The sequence below is a fragment of the Homalodisca vitripennis genome, chromosome X (assembly GCF_021130785.1).
Source record: "Homalodisca vitripennis isolate AUS2020 chromosome X, UT_GWSS_2.1, whole genome shotgun sequence".
NCBI lineage: Eukaryota > Metazoa > Arthropoda > Insecta > Hemiptera > Cicadellidae > Homalodisca > Homalodisca vitripennis.
In genome coordinates, this window is record NC_060215.1 from 149,783,392 (window position 1) to 149,803,852 (window position 20,461).

Here is a 20,461-nt window from a genome sequence, read left to right on the forward strand (position 1 = left end):
TTCCTTAAAATTTTCTGAAAAGGTAAATTTACAAAAAAATAGCTTTCGAATTCTGATAGAAAGATTTGTAGAAAAGGATACATACGACCATCTCTCAGTCCTCGTACAGACATAAGAAGTACGAAGCAAAGGTTACGTGATATAACGAATTGTTGGTTATTGAATCTTCCAATATACACGGTACACAATTCTTAGCAACATTTCCCACGAAACGATGACGATGTATACCTTTCCATATATGATCCATATCAGACACCAGATCAAACACGAACACCCAATAGTTTTCACGCTTTCTTTCGACTTGTTACAAAAGGCAGATCTACGCTTTCCTTATGCGCTCTTCTGCAGGAAATACAAAACATCCACACCTGTAGGTTGTATCATATCGCTTTACCATAATTTTGGCTTTAACAAATGATGTATACAATTGTAATAATGGAAAATTATATCTGAAAAGACGATAAATTCGGTGTATTACATCAGTAAAAATAATAAATAAAAATTGATTAAGGACAACGTAAACAGCCTTCTAGTTCATGTCATCTATGTCTGAATACTGCAGAACAGCACAGGGGTTCGTCAACTCAAAATCTAAACAAACAAAAAAATCAGCTCCTTTCTTAGAAACATCTTTCTTAAATCATCAGGCTCTTATCAGACTCAACATCAAAATTTCTCCTTCTTTATTGAAGTTTGTTTATTACGATGGAAGGATTGTGAAGGAACAGGATTTTTCCGGACTTTGCCATCGTTCAGTTACACAAAAATAAAACAGCAACACTACGTTTCGAGATCTGCAATCTGATCTCTTCTTCAGGTAAATAACTGGCGGTTCTTCAGATAGGTGGTTAGTGGGTGAGTGCAAACCTATTGTGACCTGTTTTCTGCAGTTCAGTTTTAATAATTAGTGTTGTGTTTAGTTTTTTATTAAGTGCATGTTTTAGAGTTAGTGAAGTTGACACACAACATGGTGGTTGTAATTGATGACTTACGCGTGTCACAATGCTCTGGTATGATCTGTCTATTTTAAGCTAGTTTGTAATTATGAGTTAAAAGTTAAGAAGGGAACAGATTGCAGACCTCAAAACGTAGTGCTGCTGATTTTTGTATCACTGAACGATGGCAAATGTCCGGAAAAATCCTGTTCCATTTCTATCTCCCATTACTGTATTCTAGTTAGCATATTTTTTTTTAATTCGTCATTACAATGGGTGCCCGCTGAGAAAATAAACTCAAATTTCTATTGATCAATTCATTATCAATAATCTACTAGTGTATACATTTGAAGAAATTGAAAAAAAACACTTTTATTTGGGTAGTATACATACTCGATTTAAATAATTGTTGTATCAGTATTGTCTTGAAATTTCAGTTTCTTAACCATTTGAACATTTTGAACCGTCAACCTTAACATATGCATTTATATGGAATACATGTTGAACGAATCTCTATAATATCCCTCTCAGATCGCTTTACATTCCTTAATCCTTACTTGTATTGGCCAAATAATGTTCTCTGACTTCACTGTACCCCAGTGACTATTACTGTTCAAGTTACACGATTGTTCCTCCTATACTGCAGATGTGTGATAGGGCTGGGCTTTAAAACATAGTTTTGTATATTTAAAGAATTAAAAATTTCCGAGCTACCTAATCACATAGTTGCCTTATACAGTATGTTTTGTGACTTTCAGGAATCATATGGTTTTTGTTAATAAACTCAGTTTTAAATTTTTGTTTTTGATCATGTTCGTATACTTTGCTCAAAACAAAATGCAAACAAGATAGAAATGTTACAAAGTATACAAATCATATTTATAACAGAACAATGCCTAGTAATTTTCGAATTTTGCAATGGCTTCAAAGGTTTTAACTCGTGTTTGAAGGCATGTTCTGATTGCTTGTGACAGGCTTATTTATTTATACATGCTTATTTATTTATATGGTTCAGTCATTGTAATTAAAAAGTGGTGGTAGAGGATTTACAAAAAAATGAAAAGATACAATGCATTAAAACTATTAGAAACTTCACATTATCAGAAAAGTATATCTTTATAGAAAATGTCCAAAGGCCACTTAAAGAATGCGGAAATTTGACCAAATTTAATTTTTTAAACACAGATATTTTGAGTTCTCACACACTTCCACACGCCTCCGATCCTTAGTCAACTCTCAGATTGGTACTTCATTTACACTATCGATTTTTGGAGCTCTCACACACTTCGACACGCCTTCGATCCTTAGTCAACTCTCAGATTGGTACTTCATTTACACTATCGATTTTTTGGAGCTCTCACACACTTCGACACGCCTTCGATCCTTAGTCAACTCTCAGATTGGTACTTCATTTACACTGTCGATTTTTGGAGCTCTCGTAAACTTTGACACCTATCCGATCCCTAATCAACTCTCAGATCGGTATTTCCCTTACATTATCGATTTTTGGTATCCTTACAGTATCTCGTACTATAATTAAACCCCGAAAGTCAATCTATAACCGAATCTACTGTTGATTCGCAGTAAATCTGCAGGAATCTGTAAAACAACATAAAGGCCTATTACAATATATAGAGGTGAAAACGCAGGACCCTAAGCTCTTCATACACTTCGGCAACTTCTAGACCTTCTACAATAAGATTTTCCCTCCACACCTTTGATTGTCACATTTGTGTAACCACGTTTCCATTCCCATACAATGGCGGTATCTTAATGTGAAAATGGTTCAGATCAATACTGAAAATTCCTACTTCAATCCATTTGCCTCTTTGGCTGGTGATGGTGTATATATTATTTATACGACTAATTGTTGACTTTAAGTGAACCAAATTTAATAAAAGGAGTGGATCATTAGCATAACTGACGCTGATAATAATTTTTAAGAAGATTCCTTTCTCAATTTGAGAAAAATAGACTGTGTTCTTTAAAACTGCAAATGATTTCTCTCATATCGTAGCCACAACTCTTGGTGGTGTTAAATATTGATCTCTCTAGTCAGCATTCAGCCACTCAATTTGTAGATAAAGTAAAGTAAAGTAGCCTTTAACACACCTGAGGGACCAACGGCTTGAAGGTGACTTCCGAACCAACACCAACGGTCGGGCAGGCGGGCTGCTTGCCGTACGAATGAAGCCGTTCAGCTATAAATCTATTTCTAACACAGGGCTACACCATATATATTCTATATGTGTCTTTTATATCTTCTATATAATCATGTAATGATATCTCAAAATCTCGCCGTTTGAAGTTGCTCTGAACCTAGCTGTCTTTGAGGTAACTTTAACTTTAGCGTGTTCAGTTACTTCTATCATTATCGTGTAAATTTATATTTAACCTCTCTGTGTAGGGATACTTCTAACTTTACAGTATCAAGTTGTTTATAATCTCGCAGACTAAAGTTGCCCTTAACCTCGCTACATGATGTAATGCTACATCCAATTTTACTGTTTAAAGTTATCTTTAACTCCCTTTATGAAGTTACCCTTAACCTCGCTACATGATGTAATGCTACATCCAATTGTACTGTGTAAAGTTATCTCTGACAATCCGCGTAAAATTACATCTAATCTCGTCGTGTAAAGTTGTCCTTAACCTCGCTACATGATGTAATACTACATCCAATTTTACCGTGTAAAGTTATCTCTAACTCTCCTTGTGAAGTTAACCTTTAAACTCACTTTAAAAAGGTTCCTTCAATTGTACTGTATAAAGTTATCTCTGGCAATCCGCGTAAAATTACATCTAATCTCGTCGTGTAAAGTTGCCCTTAAACTCGCTGTGCGATGATACATCCAATTTTACAGTATAAAGTTATCTCTAACTCTCCTTGTGACGTTAACCTTAAACTCGTTGTTAAAAGGTTCCTTCAATTGTACTGTATAAAGTTATCTCTAACTCTCCTTGTGACGTTAACCTTAAACTCGTTGTTAAAAGGTTCCTTCAATTGTACTGTATAAAGTTATCTCTAACTCTCCTTGTGACGTTAACCTTAAACTCGTTGTTAAAAGGTTCCTTCAATTGTACTGTATAAAGTTATCTCTAACTCTCCTTGTGACGTTAACCTTAAACTCGCTGTTAAAAGGTTCCTTCAATTGTACTGTATAAAGTTATCTCTAACTCTCCTTGTGACGTTAACCTTAAACTCGTTGTTAAAAGGTTCCTTCAATTGTACTGTATAAAGTTATCTCTAACTCTCCTTGTGACGTTAACCTTAAACTCGCTGTTAAAAGGTTCCTTCAATTGTACTGTATAAAGTTATCTCTAACTCTCCTTGTAACGTTAACCTTAAACTCGCTGTTAAAAGGTTCCTTCAATTGTACTGTATAAAGTTATCTCTAACTCTCCTTGTAACGTTAACCTTAAACTCGCTGTTAAAAGGTTCCTTCAATTGTACTGTATAAAGTTATCTCTAACTCTCCTTGTAACGTTAACCTTAAACTCGCTGTTAAAAGGTTCCTTCAATTGTACTGTATAAAGTTATCTCTAACTCTCCTTGTGACGTTAACCTTAAACTCGCTGTGCAATACTACCTCAATTTTACCATGTAAAGCTATCTCTGACAACCCTTGTAAAATTACATCTAATCTCGCCGTGTAACGCTACCCTTAACCTAACCGTGTAAGGGTACCTCGTCGTTGCCGTATAAAGTTACTTATAATTTTTCCTTATAATATCACGTAATTAATCAAATTGAAGCTCAAAATCTCCTAAAACGTGTTATAATAAACCTAATTTTACTAAGACTAACGTTAACGAATTATCACGCCCCTTTCTGGACACAAAACTGATACATTCTCGTTTTACCCGTTGGTTTTTTTCATTTACCGTCATTCATAAATTGTGGTAGGGTGATACATTACTGTACTTATTAATTTATAGGTAATAAATTGCAAGCAATTTGAGCGTTACGAAATTTATATGGCAAGGCAAATAACACGATACTTGATTATATCCTGTTATAAGAGGGATCACTGCAGATTTACTCGAACGGAGTTTTATTCCTTTGCAGTTTCGGCACACACTGTGAATTATTACACTAATTTGAACAAATAATAAAAATTAAAAAACTAAAAATTTACAAAAAAATAGGAAGGAGTACTACGGCAAGTTCAATAGCCTGAGTGTAGCTTTAAGGCAAAATTAAGAACTTCAAGAAACACTTCATCCACAATACTAATACTTTAAATTTAAAATCTAAAGCATATACTTGGTAGCTAAATTAATAAAAGGGAACAAAAATACAACAATAATGTGAGATTTAAGAGGTAAAACAAATGCTTCAGTTTTAAAAGATGAAATATTTAAAAAGTAATAAACCACTGTGGGTTAGTATGTAATAGAAATATCACTGGTGTTTAAATTTATATTACAGACAAGAATAAATTATATTTTTAAATTCCGCACAAACTAGGAGTTGAGTATTTTTATGAATATTATAGCAACAAAATTAATAAAAAGCATTACGTATACTTTCTTACGTTTTTCATCAAGTTATCTCCCAATAGGCTGTATTAATATCATAAATTGTGTAAACATAAGGAAATCAGGTGGTGAAGGTTCTGTTTTTAATAATGGTGTTATTTTTCTACTCTTGTTGAAATATTTAATAACAACTTAGTCTTTAATAAACCCTTGCTTGCTTTATTTAATATTAGATTATATTTAGATGATTGTAGTTTAATACTTTCTTTCTCTTTGACGTTTCAATTAACTTATATATTTGCATTAAAGTACTTTTAAGGTCTTATTTTAGACGTTGCGTGTAAGAGCATGAAGTACGAAGTAACGATTAATTAAGTATTGTATTCGTGTTTACTAAACATTCAAGAATACACATTCGTATTACTGGAGTTTAAGTTGGCATATTTCCTCGGGTTTCCTCTACAAGTTCTGAAATCATGCAGGTTACAGTTTATCTGAAATTGAAAATAATCATTCTTATAAACAAAAAAAAAACTGGAATCAATATTGTACAACTTTTTCAATGTGTCTTTGCCGATGATTCAATTTTTAATATTTTGTTGGCCATATACAGGGTGGCGCATATGTCAGTTTCCCCAGAAGAGACATTTAAAGGCGTTATAGGTTAATTGAATAAAACACTTTTAAGCAAGAAAACAAATTCATTTTATGCAATTACTTACATATTACCATACAATGTTAAAGCAGTTGTTCGAAATGTCCACCTTGATTTTGTATACACTTCATACAACGACTGAGAACAGAATCACAATTTTTTAGCAATAAAGGTTTATTATTATTAACAAGTTCAAATGCATTTCTAATTAGGTTTCTGAGTTCGTCAAGATTTTGCGGTTTAGAAGCATACACAGTCTCCTTTATAATACCCCACAGTGAAAAATCACATGGGGTCAGGTCTGGCGAGCGCGCAGGCCAATCGATTGTACCACGGCGACCAATCCATTCATTAAATGTGTTGTTTAAACATTCTCGAACTTGGATACCGAAATGTGCTGGGGCACCATCTTGTTGCCAGATGAGCGAATTAATATTGAAAACAGGATTGTTCTGAGCTCTGTAACTACTACTTCTTGCAGCAATCGTAAGTAACTTTCTGAGTTAACATTTCCTTGAAGAAAATAAGGACCAGTGCAGTACTTGAAATATCTCTCCATATCATAACACCAGACACATTGAGATCTGCTTGGATTACGGTATGAGGATTTACATCCGATCAATACACGCAGCTATGCTGTTTAACGCGTCCATTTAGTTTGAAACATGCCTCATCACACCACAAAATTGATCGTGAGAAATTTGGATCAGCCTCTGAGCGGATAATTATCGTCTCACAGAATTCCAATCGCTTATCGGAATCATCCTGGTAAAACGCTTGATGTAAAGATGGACGGTACGGCTTAAAATTTAATTGCTTTAATATTATTTGCACTCTTCTTTTTGATATTTCTAGTTCAGCAGATGCCTTACGAGTTGATTTACCGGGACTAGCTACAAAAGCTTGAGCAACTGTCTGCAGGTTGTCTTCGTTGCAAACTGATCGTGAACGACCACACTTCGGGGCATTCAAAACGCTTTCTGTGTTTTCAAATTTCTTATTTAACTTCCGCATATACTGTCGAGTGGGTATCGCGACACCTGGATATGTACCACTAAATTCTTCAATTATTATAGCAGTATTTTTATTATGCTTCCACTACAACTGAAGGATGTAAACTCGCTGTTGGGTTGTAAACATTTTTAAACACTCACAAACAAATAACAGTTGCAAAGAGCGTCACTTTACAATAGCCACTGGAACAGACAACAATGAACTTACTACTCCGTGTTGCTGCTAACTTAACATTGTTACCGACCTATCGAAACAAAATATCCGAATTTATGGGGAAACTGACATATGCGCCACCCTGTATTATGCTTAAATTAGTCATTACTATAGACAATGCCCTTGCCTAGTGCATACAGTTCTGCGATTATAGCAAGCTAACAGCTGAACCAAGCAAACACACGCCTGACTATTCCAATACGATATGGCAACTGTCCGTATTGAAAATTGCATCGTATTTGTAAGTTAAGGTTATCACAACGTTGGTAACGCAAACTTACCGCTAGGTCGCAGCAGTGTCGTTTCCTGCTCACCGTAGTGGCGGCCATGACTGCAACCTTGGGCCCCAACCCCCTCCACAATTAATCTGAAATCGATTATAACTATAAACTGAATTTTTATATAAAATGCGTAGTTTTTGAAAAAAAATTATGAAACTATGTTGGAGTTGGGTTCATGGCCCCGGATGACACAAAATGCGATTGATAAAATAGTTTATTGAAAATAAATGTGGAATATCTTTAAAATATGGTGAACGTGGAATTACCAAATACGACTGTGTGTCTGGTTGACATACATTTCAAGGCTAGTAAACAACACACGTGTTGGTCGCTGCACACGTAGCACAAGTCTGTACATCAATAGGATGAATCAATTCTTTATTTGAAGTTCATTTTTGACGATGGAAGGATTGTGAAGAAAACAGGATTTTCCGGACATTTGCCATCGTTCAGTGAAACAAAAAATCAGTAACACTACGTTTCGAGATCTGCAATCTGATCGCTTCTTCAGGTAAATAACTAAGCTAATACGTTATTAATACCCAATAATTATTTTAACCTAGTTTGTAATTATGTATTAGGTTATTTATTTATTACCTGAAGAAGAGATCAGGTTGCAGATCTCGAAACGTAGTGTTACTGATTTTGTTTCACTGAACGATGGAAAATGTCCGGAAAATCCTGTTTCCTTCACAGTAGGATGATCTTGTCAGTATAGTCACAATTTCTTACTGGCTCGCCCATTTACAAGAACAGTCAATTCCAAGTACTAAAATTGTGTTTCTATTTGGGAAATCCACACCGCTCTAGGGCTGGACAGGGGAACCAGCATTCCAGAGAATGGAGTAGTACCAACACGTGGTTCAAGACGAGAGGCGGAATCAGTCACCCAAATATCCCATGTTGATGGGACCGCCCTCCCAAGACTCTCTGAAGCGGAGGGAGATTCACCCACCTGAGGTGAGTAGTCGATTTATCCTCTTCCAGACGTCGAAGTTTAGTGTCGCGGATCACTAACTTGGTCCTGTAGTTATTAATCCCGGCTATAAATTTCAAATTGTATTACTGGATTTTTATTGACCATTCAGTGTGATCTTAGAGGTTGAATTTCTTAGTACAACCACTAAACATTTTAAAATTCTCCCGACGCAACAAATAACACGCATCAGCCACGTTAAAACGACAGAGGAGTATGTTGTAAAAATTGACTGCTACAATATTAAGATCATCTCAGTCATTGCAACTCGACCCATCTTCCACGATTTTCCAAATGAGCTTTCATTTGGAAAATAAAAATATTATGAGTTTTCATCAGAGTCACTGTCCTTGAAAAGAATTTATAGGAAATAGCTTAACTAAGTTTACTATGTTATGGAATAAAACCTTTGTAAACTGCGTTTTATTTTTGTCTCCAAAGTTTACCCGGACTATTTATCTAGTGAACTTCAAGTGCTCGCAACCCAGTCATAAATGGATGGAGCCTTATTTGGTATCAACTATTTGGTTACTTGATGGCGAGTTCTGACGTCAGCTAAAGGGTTAAAGATGAATAAAATTACAGGTTAAATGGAAGAGAGGACTTCACTTTAACTTAGGACTTTTTCCTAACTTCGCCTCTAACGAAGCAAATTTTAATTTAATTTTTATGATTTTACTTTCACACATTTCGTACGAAATTAATAAAATTATAATAAAAATATAAACCATTGGTGTGGAAGAATCAGCATCGGGGCGCTCGGTACCACACTAGCATTTACAAACCATCCTGTATACCAGAAACGAAATGAATTAATTCTTTTTTTCAAAATGATCATTGAATAGAGAGAGAACTTTAAAATAAGGTATAGCTTGAACTACCTTTGCATTTGAAAATCTTTGAACAATTACGTTTACCCCATCCCAAAGTGGCATTTTGGAGTATTTTTGGGAGTTAAAATTATTTTTTCAGAATATTTTGGTCCAGCCGCTATACATTGCGTGGTCTGCCTCACGCATTTACAACTACAAATAATGAATGAAAAAAATGAATGAATGAAAAATGCCTTTAATGAAGCGGAGTTAGGGCTACTAAGCCCTCTCTACCACTCAACCTCATATTGTATACAGTAGATTTACAATAGTTTAATACAATTGTGATAAATTATTAACTTATTCTTTAAATATAAAAAACAAAAATGCTTAAACTATACAAAATTAAATTATTTTAAAGCAAAAATCTGTATATTTAAATGAATACTTAAAATATAAAAGAAAAACTTACATTTTATCATGGATACAAGATAATTCAAAATGAAGAGCAAGAAACAAGAAACATTCAATCACTCTAACACACCGATTAACCTCATGACCGCAACAAGCAGCACCACCCGTCACCCCCACAGGCCCCCCAGCAGCAAGCCCCAAACCCCCGCCTCGAAGCGTGCACGGTCCTCAATACATATAATATTATCGGGGAGAGCGTTCCAAAGGCGACAAGCCTGGACAGTAAAGGACTTATTATAAATTGGATGAATTGGAATTGATAGTAATGTGGCTCCCCTTCTTGTAAATACAAATTGTATTTTAATTTATGATCTTACGAATACGGCAATCGAACATACGTATGAGGTGTTATGTGGTGTGAAATACTCAATACTTCTCAATATTTATCAATCCTATATCACCGGTTTTAGACAAAATCTGTTTTTATGTAGATATGATAGAGGCACTTGGAAGGCTTGGAAATTCTTTAGATGAGGTAACCAACCGGTATATGAAGTCGTATTGAAGAGTTTGTAAAATATACGGTAAAACATATTTTGGCTCATAAGCTGCAAATATTGCGAACTAACAATAGCTGAAAAAGTTTCGACACGACGCCTATCTGAAAAAGTATTTCATACCAAGTGATTGCGGATTAGAATGGAATTCTTTTCGGGTGGTATGAAGATAACCACCAACAACAACGGAATTCTTTTCTGGTGGTATGAAGATAACCACCGACAACAATGGAATTCTTTTCGGGTGGTATGAAGATAACCACCGACAACAATGGAATTCTTTTCGGGTGGTATGAAGATAACCACCGACAACAATGGAATTCTTTTCGGGTGGTATGAAGATAACCACCGACAACAATGGAATTCTTTTCGGGTGGTATGAAGATAACCACCGACAACAATGGAATTCTTTTCTGGTGGTATGAAGATAACCACCACCAACAATGGAATTCTTTTCGGGTGGTATGAAGATAACCACCAACAACGATGTAATTCTTTTCGGGTGGTATGAAGATAACCACCAACAACAATGGAATTCTTTTCGGGTGGTATGAAGATAACCACCACCAACAATGAAATTCTTTTCGGGTGGTATGAAGATACCACCGACAACAATGGAATTCTTTTCGAGTGGTATGAAGATAACCACCGACAACAATGGAATTCTTTTCTGGTGGTATGAATATAACCACCAACAACAATGTAATTCTTTTCGGGTGGTATGAAGATAACCACCAACAACAATGGAATTCTTTTCGGGTGGTATGAAGATAACCACCAACAACAATGGAATTCTTTTCGGGTGGTATGAAGATAACCAACACCAACAATGGAATTCTTTTCGGGTGGTATGAAGATAACCACCAACAACAATGGAATTCTTTTCGGGTGGTATGAAGATAACCACCAACAGCAATGAAATTCTTTTCGGGTGGTATGAAGATAACCACCAGCAACAATGGAATTCTTTTTAGGTGATTTGAAAATAACTAACTACCAACAACAATCGATATGTTATAAACAACACTGAGATTAATCACAATGTACACTATGCCTCGATAACTTTAAATCCGTCGATAACTTGAGTTAAAGTTAAACTAAGCGATACAATAAGAATGTTAGTTCAGCTCCAGTTCCCCTGCCTATTAACGTAGCGTCTAGAATCCGACGCTGTCACAGATTCCATATTGAAATATTTGATGCTCAATATTTGATAAAATAAGAATTTCTGAAAGAATTTTCCTGAAATAAATTCATATTAGTTACTTCATCATCACTGTTTTCTCGTAAAACTGAAAATAATGTCAAGTATTCAAAATAACCAATACACAAATCAACAGTATGCGTGCACTGTACAATATTCACTGTACACTATTTTCGCTATTCGTGTGCTTGACGCCTTACTTTTAACTATGAGCAATACAAATTGCTGTATCAATTGAGAAATACCGCGGTATATGATGTTAATATAATAATAAACTAGTAAAATAATAATACTCAATAATAAGCATCTCCTTGTACTTTTATGTAGGTAAAAGTAGTTACAGATTGTCGTAGAAGACTAATGAGTCTTATTAGTTACCAATAAAAGTACTAAGAAATAAAATTTTTGAAAATGAAATACTTTGTGATATTTATGATTTTCTGAAATGTTTACATTTTGTAGTAACGCTGTGTTAGACATGTGTTTAAGATATACGGAGTAATATAATATTATAACGAGGACTTGTCATCACGATAACTGATTTAAAAACTAATGCAAATCACACATAATATGGGAATACAATTTATACGTTCCTGGAATGAGTTGGTTAACCAACTGCATTCGATACACAGTTTCAAGATGGAGCTCGTTTGCAATTTTGTAAATTTCTTTAAGATAATAGTCAATGAAGACGAAAAGTATAGATTTTATTGTTAAAAGATTATGACATGGTAACAACAGGGATACAACAAACATATACGATACCATAGCGTCTTGAAGTCTTGAAAATAGCATCCTTATAAAAGAAAGTATGGGTAAATCCTGAAGTGCCAGGATATTCACGTCAGATGGTGAAATGAGGAAAAACTCCTCGAAGAAACTGTGGCAGGGATTGTTGTTAATTAATTGATTAATAATCTTGGTTTTAGTTCTTACCACATACCACTGAACTAAATAATTCAAAATCTGGTCTGAAAATTAAATGGCAAATCAAAATAAAAGTTGCCTCAACAAAAGTTATTCCAAGAAATGAAATAAGCTTAAAATGAGTTACTTACGCGTCTTTCAACAAAACTAATTAGATTGAATTTTAATACTTACAAAGAATTTGAGTAAAAACGTGTCTTCCAAGGCTCAACATTTTAACATCAAACAAATTACATTACATCACAAACTGTTTAAAAGTCTTTACTATCTCATATATACAGGGTGTTTCATATATAAAAGCCCATCTTTACATTTAAACAGTTTGAGCCCTCCCCCCACAATCACCATTTTGGGGAAATGGGCAAAGTTATAACAGTGACTAAAAGGTTAACTTCTATTTTCTAGAAAGGTGTCCCGAGTTTCATTCCTATATCTGTATGCACCAAAAACTAAACAGAGTGTAGCCGTTTTAACTCACACTCATACATTAAGAATTTTATAACGAAACCTTTAATCTTAAATTGTAAAAAATCCTTTTAATTTCTAAATATCTTGTATATCACTCCACAACACCAACCAATAACAGAAAAGTAAGATACCAGAAAATCAAACTTTTACTGAGGAAATTTTTAACTCGAACGTCTGAATGAGGCTTATATTTTATATCCAATAAAAATAAAAATAAAAATGTCTAAATGAAACCTGCAAATAGTTGGTCAAAATTGGGGTAAATGTCTTACGGAATAAGATATCAGATTGGAATAAGCAAGAGGTCTCGACCTCTATTGCGCACTAAAAGGCAGACATTGAGCAACTGAACTGATCTGAACAAAAAACTACTAAGCGAGGGAATTAGGTGTAAGAGGGGGGTGGGCAGGACACATGTGACAGGAAGTACATGTGTCAATCGTAATTCTACAATGCAGACATTCGAATCAGCTGTTCTGTCACTAACCTGCCTCACATGGTAGACCTAGTCCTCGGCCTGTCTGCCCATATGACTGCACTAAACTTACCAGATCTGTCCAGTTACTTTTGAAGAAAACTAGCAAATGTCTTGATATAAAATTTAATTTTATGCTTCCATCATTATCGTTATCGATTAGAAAACCAGTTCAGTCAAGTGAAGGATATCAGCGTTCGAGTCAGAGATCGGGCAGGAAAGGCAGTCCTGCAGATCCATGGCACTGGGTACACCCCATTTACTCTGATCGAAATCCTCTGAGTTACAAGACCTACCATACGAATGATCTCATCTCGGTATCTCTTCATCTCTATAATTAATAAAGTAACATTCCTGGAGTTTTTACTGAATTCAGTTTAAGATTTGGAGCGCAGCAATAATCCAGTGTGAGAGCTCAATGTTCAAAGTTAAAAGGAAGATTCTATAAGGCTCTTTATCTTAAGCCCAGACAGCTGCTTGTAAGAAAATGAAACAATATGTCTTTCTTTTATCTTAAATTGGCCAATAAACCGACGGTAAATTTTATGTATGCATTGCACTTTCTATCCAGAAAGAGTTTTTTCAGTAACCAAATATCGGTTGAGTGAGGAACCTAAAGAAGGGAATCAGGGTTTCCGGACATTTACCATCGTTCAGTGATACAAATAGCACCACGATTCCTGTACAACGCTCTAGTATGATTTGCTTATTTTAACTTAGATTGTAATTATGTGTTAGGCCAGTTATTCATCTGAGGAAGAGATAGGACTGCAAGAATTAGGTAAAACTAGTGTTTTCATGAAAAAAGGGTTTTATAGATCAATAGGATTTCTAGTTCCATCATTTTCGCACTCCTATAGCTTATCTTCGACCTTTTTCCGTCCTGTATCCCGAAATCTGATTCTGCCTTACCATTTACAATATTTTTTCCAGTTCTTTTATAACTAACCTTATTCCACAGGAAGTTATGACCGGTGGAGTGGAACTGGTACCACTGCTTGCACGTCGCAGAGCTGGATACAAGCGCAAGGACCTGTCCAGCACTGACGTCACAAGGCTCACCAACGGCGGAGGTGCTACGTAAGACTTTGCTTATGAATAATTCATAATTATTCCTGTAATTTTTCCTCTGGTGCTAAAGCAATAACAATGTGGGAGTGCCGATGGCCGAGTGGTCTAAGACGTTGGACTTTGAGTCTGAGTTAGAGATAGCGCAGATTCGAATCCTGTCTGTGACCGTTGCACTTTTTATCAGTACCATCGACCTTGTACTGTATCCACTCTCCCCCTTATTCTGTTTGATAAGATCCTCGCACAGGCCAGTGGCCCATGAGGACAGGCAGAATCAGGCATAAAAGGAGATCGGCTTCTCTTTGAAAAAAAATATTAGGTATAACTCCGTTGTCTTCCTTTGTGGATTTAAATTGGTTTGTACGATATTTATAAAATGGATAGGGATCTTAAAAGTATATTCTTTTGGAAGGGGAATACCATTTAAATACATATGGGTAGAAAGTGTAACATTGTTTGACTTTCATAACGTACGGCCCTAACATGCCTAAATAAAAAGTTCAGGGAAATCTTACATGCGTGATCCTGAAAGCTCACCCATTTAAAATACGATTTGTTCTTCGTAAAATTTTGCTGCTCTTATATTGTCTTCTATGTTTTTGGGGATTAATGATGGGGAATATCTTTCCATCCCTGTAACGTTGGAATACCATCTTCTGTTATAAGAACTATGCCTAGATATTCGAAAAGGTAGAATATAGTTCTCTGTATCAGAGAACGTTGCAACTTATCTCTACTCATGGGGGACCTTTCGTCTCTCGGCAAATTTAACTTAATGTTTAGGTTGATACTGGAGTTGATCGCAGGATCACTTTGATACCATGAAGTTTGACTCTCACGAAGAGCGTATGACGAGCTCCCCATCCCCTATTTTGGATGAACTTCCGGCTTTTGTACCGTCTCTTGATTTCATTCGCTGAATGAAATTCTGTTTTTAGAAAGAACATTTATAGTGCAACTTAGTAGATTCTGAGTGTTAAGTTGTCCAATTAAGAGCGCAAATTCAGGAGTTCCCCAAAGCTCCAGTTTGGGCCCTTTGTTTTTTCAATCAATGACACTTCCCCCTTAATTGTGTTGTCCAACTTTACCCTGGAAAAATTAAGGCACCTAGCGCTGGAAAGATTAGCATTCATAGCTCTTCATTCCTATTTTCGGTGTACTGAAATAAAAAAAACATGACCCGAACCTGGGGGAAAAACGTTGAAAGTTAATCTTACTATTAAAGATAACCTGTCATTCTTTGTTATGGAATTCGGAGCAATAACAATAACGTAAAAGAAGTGCCTCGTAAAGGACCAGGACCCCATTATTTACGCATAAAATCAACAAGAGATTGTATTCTCAGGTCTAACATCACATTCATTTATATCATTTTCTAGTTGTTTAAAATTTATGGCAAAATCTAGTATAATAATAATTAATAAAAACCGAACAGCCGATATGTTTTACCTTAATCAATTAATTAGCATGTACTAAAAAAACTTTCCAAAGCCTCCTTGTCTGCAGAATTTCCTCATAAAAGTAATCGATCACTTTCTACTTTACGTTTTTAGTACACAGAAAGTCTTAACATATATGTAAGATCATTATTTATGATAATTACTTTTGTCCTCAGAAAACCAATATGGAAACCAGCAGTAAACGAACGAAACTACCTCCACGAGCTTTCAACTCAGATCATCGATAAGGAAATGAAAATGCAGGTAATAAAAGTTTTAAGTGAACTTCAGTGTTCTTGCGTAGTATTATTATTATTTATATTTTATATAATAAGTTTCACGTTTTGAAGAACATTAATAAATATCTAAACGTTAAAAACAGCTAAATATACACATATTAGAAGTATTTTAATCGTATATTAATATGCAATAAGAACCCTAACCTGGGCCTCTCTATCCTTCATGTTGTATATTTAATACGATTATTCTGCTCCACAGGGTAACAAGCAAATAACATTACTGTCAAAGCCTATTACATGAATAAAACTATTCCAGACCTGAACATTTGCGATGTAGTAGTGTCGTATAATGTGGAAATGCTTCCAAAATTTTAGAATTTACAAAATTATTGCTATCGGTTCCAATCTTTACCTCTTTACATCATTCCCACACTCCCCCACTAAATCCTTAAGAATAATAGTAAGTAGTTTTTTTTCAGACTCTATGTTGTTATTAATATAAAAGTATGTTTTTTTTTATTTTCAGGAAGCTCGCTCAGATGACATATTAGAGAGCAAACGTCACTTCGAGACCTGGGGAGGATTTTGGGGCCGCCCAGGGCACGGAGCCCCCAAGGGATCTACTGTCAAGGAAAACTTAGAATATTTGCTTTACCGTATGCCTATTGCTACCATGTAACCATTGATACATTCTTCATCTGTCCTTACATTAGACAGCACGAAATACTACCAGCCTACTGACAAAATCATCTGCCCCTGTTAGACCGCACGAAGGGCTAACCCAGCCAACTGAAAACCCATAGATTCACAGTATGGAGTAAATATGAAGTAGGCTAAAACCCCTATCAAAATAACACACTACAGAGCATTTCGTAAATATTCTTTGTTAGACCTAAATTTCACCTTATCGCAGAAATAATAATTGTAAGAGGTTTATTGGAAATAAAAATATCCAAGTCTTCTAAAATCTTCCATCAAAGTTGTCAACTGCACGAATTCTATTTTCTAAACTGTTTGCTTCCCTTTAATTTTACTAACGTAACTAAATATCCCCGTAAATTGCAGGCTTAATTTTATGTATATAACTAACAACTATTTTGTTACGGATATATATATATATATATATATATATATTATTATAATGACATGTGTATTGCAAAAGTTTTACAACAGTTATGAGAGTTACCTTTTTACCAGAATTGTACAAACATAATTTTTGTAAATTTATTTCTTGAAACCTTGGCATTACCTTTAATAAAGAATAATTTGTGGCATCGTCTATTTAATATTATTCTTATAGCATCCAATAGTGTCTATGTCCTTCATGGAGAATCCCAGGAACTGTTATAGTCTGGTTGTGGCTCTCCATATAAATAGGAAAGACTCGCCTTTATTCCTTTGCAAGTGAGATTGTGTCAGATACCATGCAACTGAAAAGATGGGCTGTGGGCCAATAAGCCTCGTTGCAGGGCAATGGTATATGAAAAAAGCAAGGAAAATGGATATAATTTTTGATGAAAGTAAGCGGAATCTACTGAGCACATTATGTATGTGAATTTTGAGTGAATTTTGTTATTGTAGGAACTTCAGTTCATCTTCCTCTTAGTGCAGCATGTGAAATCTGACTCTGTTGAAGACGTCTGAATCAACCCTTCCCAACATAGCTAAGTTACCTCGGCGTATTTGCAAGGGATTGTAATCTTCCTCTTAGTGAGCATTTGAAATCTGACTCTGTTGAAGACGTCTGAATCAACCCTTCCCACCATAGCTACGTTACCTCTTGGCATATTTTCAAGGGATCGTCATCTTCCTCTTAGTGCAGGAACTGAAATCAGACGCTGTTGCAGACGTCATATATGCCATACGTCATATACGTCATATATGCGCTATATCTTTGACATATTTGTAGGGGATTGTCATCTTCCGCAGGAGGACCTCATGTTACAGCTCTGCACGTAGCTCACAGGGTCTTGTTTTTATGTAGAAGTAGGCAAGGTGTCTGAACATATTATACCAGTAATCATTTGTTCATAAAGAAAAATATACATCCCGTATATTTTGCTGCGAGTGATAGACCTGTTTTAGAGAAGTCCGTGAAAGCCGATGTACCTAAAGTGGTGTACCTTTAAAATTAAAATGTGGGTTCATAGTAAAAAATTAAATCAACCGACTTTTTTTAAAACTAGAATTTTACAGTTACATAATTATTTTAGATTGTTTAACGTGATTATCCGAAGTACTGGATCTTAAAACAGGTTTCAATTTTATGTACGGCTGTTCAATTTCAATTTTTTCCAAATAAAAGTAGGATCTATGTACAACTCTAAGAAACGAACGGATTAGAATAAAACATTTTAATATATTAAGCAAATTGGTAACATCAATGCGAATTTCTGTGCTATGGAACAATTATCTGACCGTTTTTAAACCACTTAGTAAGATTCCGCATTACTTACTATAATGAAGCCTCAAACAGTAGCGTAGTCAAGGGGGGGATATCAGGATGTGTCCACCCCCCAAAATGTTGGAAGAAAGGTATATTAAGAACAGTAGAATGTCAATAAGCCACAAATAAATCACCTTAAACAGTTGAACAAGTATGCGATGAATTATATTTCAGCAATAGTAATTAATAGTTTAGTTAGTTAATAGATAGAGCCAAATCTTAAATAACCCAATCATGTCTATCAAGGCTTAATTAATTGCAGATAACTCTAAATTGTCGGGAATCCGCTACGGAAGGTATATACTGCTACCACGCATCTAAAAGGAGGTGGTACTGTTATTACGTTGTGCTCGATAGTTAATTTTTGACTTATTACTGGCTTTAAGTGTACTAATTAGTAACATAAATGTTACGAACCAATGCGTTAGATAGCCTACAGCTATAATCTTTCGCTAACAACACACAGTAATTAATTTTCACTATTTCTCAAGACTTTTTTTAATAAACTGAGAGGCCGAACCAATTTTAAGCATTATTCTGCCCGTCCTCATGGGCCACTGGCCTGTGCGAAGATCTTATCAAACAGAATAAGGGGGAGAGTCGATACAGTACAAGGTCGATGGTACTGATAAAAAGTGCAACGGTCACAGACAGGATTTGAACCTGCGCTATCTCTAATTTAGACCCAAAGTCCAACGACTAAGACCTCGCGGCATCGGCACTCCTTTTATCCTAAAAGTGTTATTAAAAGAATATTTTGAAACATAAGTTACTAGTCTTGTTCTACTGCTGTAGATAGTCTAAGCTCTTATTGGGTTTAAAACAACTGTATTATAAATAAACCAAATAAGGGAAACCTATTAAGCACAACTCGCACTGGACCTCGATCCTTTTGATTTCCAATGAGTTTTACTCTTTTGGCAAATTCACAATGAGCCGCTGGGAGATCTGAAGTAAGTGCGATTAGGTCTAAAAGTTTATAGAAAGTAGTTTATTTTTTTTGTTACATTTTGTAGAGAAATGTAACTATTATAATTGAAATATTGTCAGTATAGACTGATAATGTCATAATGTAAATGTTATAAAAGTTATTAATTGTAAGTTTTTAAAATGTTACTGTTGTAATGTTAGTGACTGGGCAGAACCAAAATAATGACGGGGATTGGTTAAGAATTCAACGGCCTAACATAATTCCGACTATAATTGAAATTCTCAAAGAAATTGAGTTTTGGCTTTGAGCGATTTCCCACTTTCAGCAGTACATTCAAAATAAATGTTTATTCGTAGTCTAGGTCTTTAGAAGAAGATTTGACTACGCATTGTATCGCATTCCATTTCCCAGAGATCACAAATGGACATTTTAACACATAATGTCACAATGGGCTAATAATTAATTTTAACTGTTGCAACTGTTTAATGGGTGATAAGGTTTCTGATAAATAATAAAAGAGGTATAATATATTGTGAATGGACCAAAAGTTCATTTTACACTACTAAAATATTTTTCCCCTACCTTTTCAGACATAAAGACGAAAGGCACTTAAAAAACTTGAAAGGCACTTTATCCAACTAATTTGAACATTAAATCTCTAAAATTCGTAAATCTGCATTGATTGAAATTTTTCATCATGTGTAGTTTTTACCCCCAAATTGAAAAGCACACATCGAGACAATATAACTTTTGAAGTTGAGGAACACGGGACCCACTGTCCGACTCACGGGTTTCTTTTGACGAAGGGTTGACAAGGGATCGTCGTACTCACACTGCAGCACTTGAATGGATGTTTCGAGATCTAAACTCTATATCTGCTAAATAGTTTTCAGTACACTACATAAGACAGCTGCAAAAAGAA

The 20,461-nt window shown here is 35.1% G+C and overlaps 1 pseudogene; it reads left to right on the forward strand.

Moving 5' to 3' along the window:
- LOC124370007 overlaps positions 1 to 17,441 on the forward strand; it is a 65,902-nt pseudogene extending 48,461 nt beyond the window's left edge.
- The last annotated feature ends 3,020 nt before the right edge of the window (positions 17,442 to 20,461 follow it).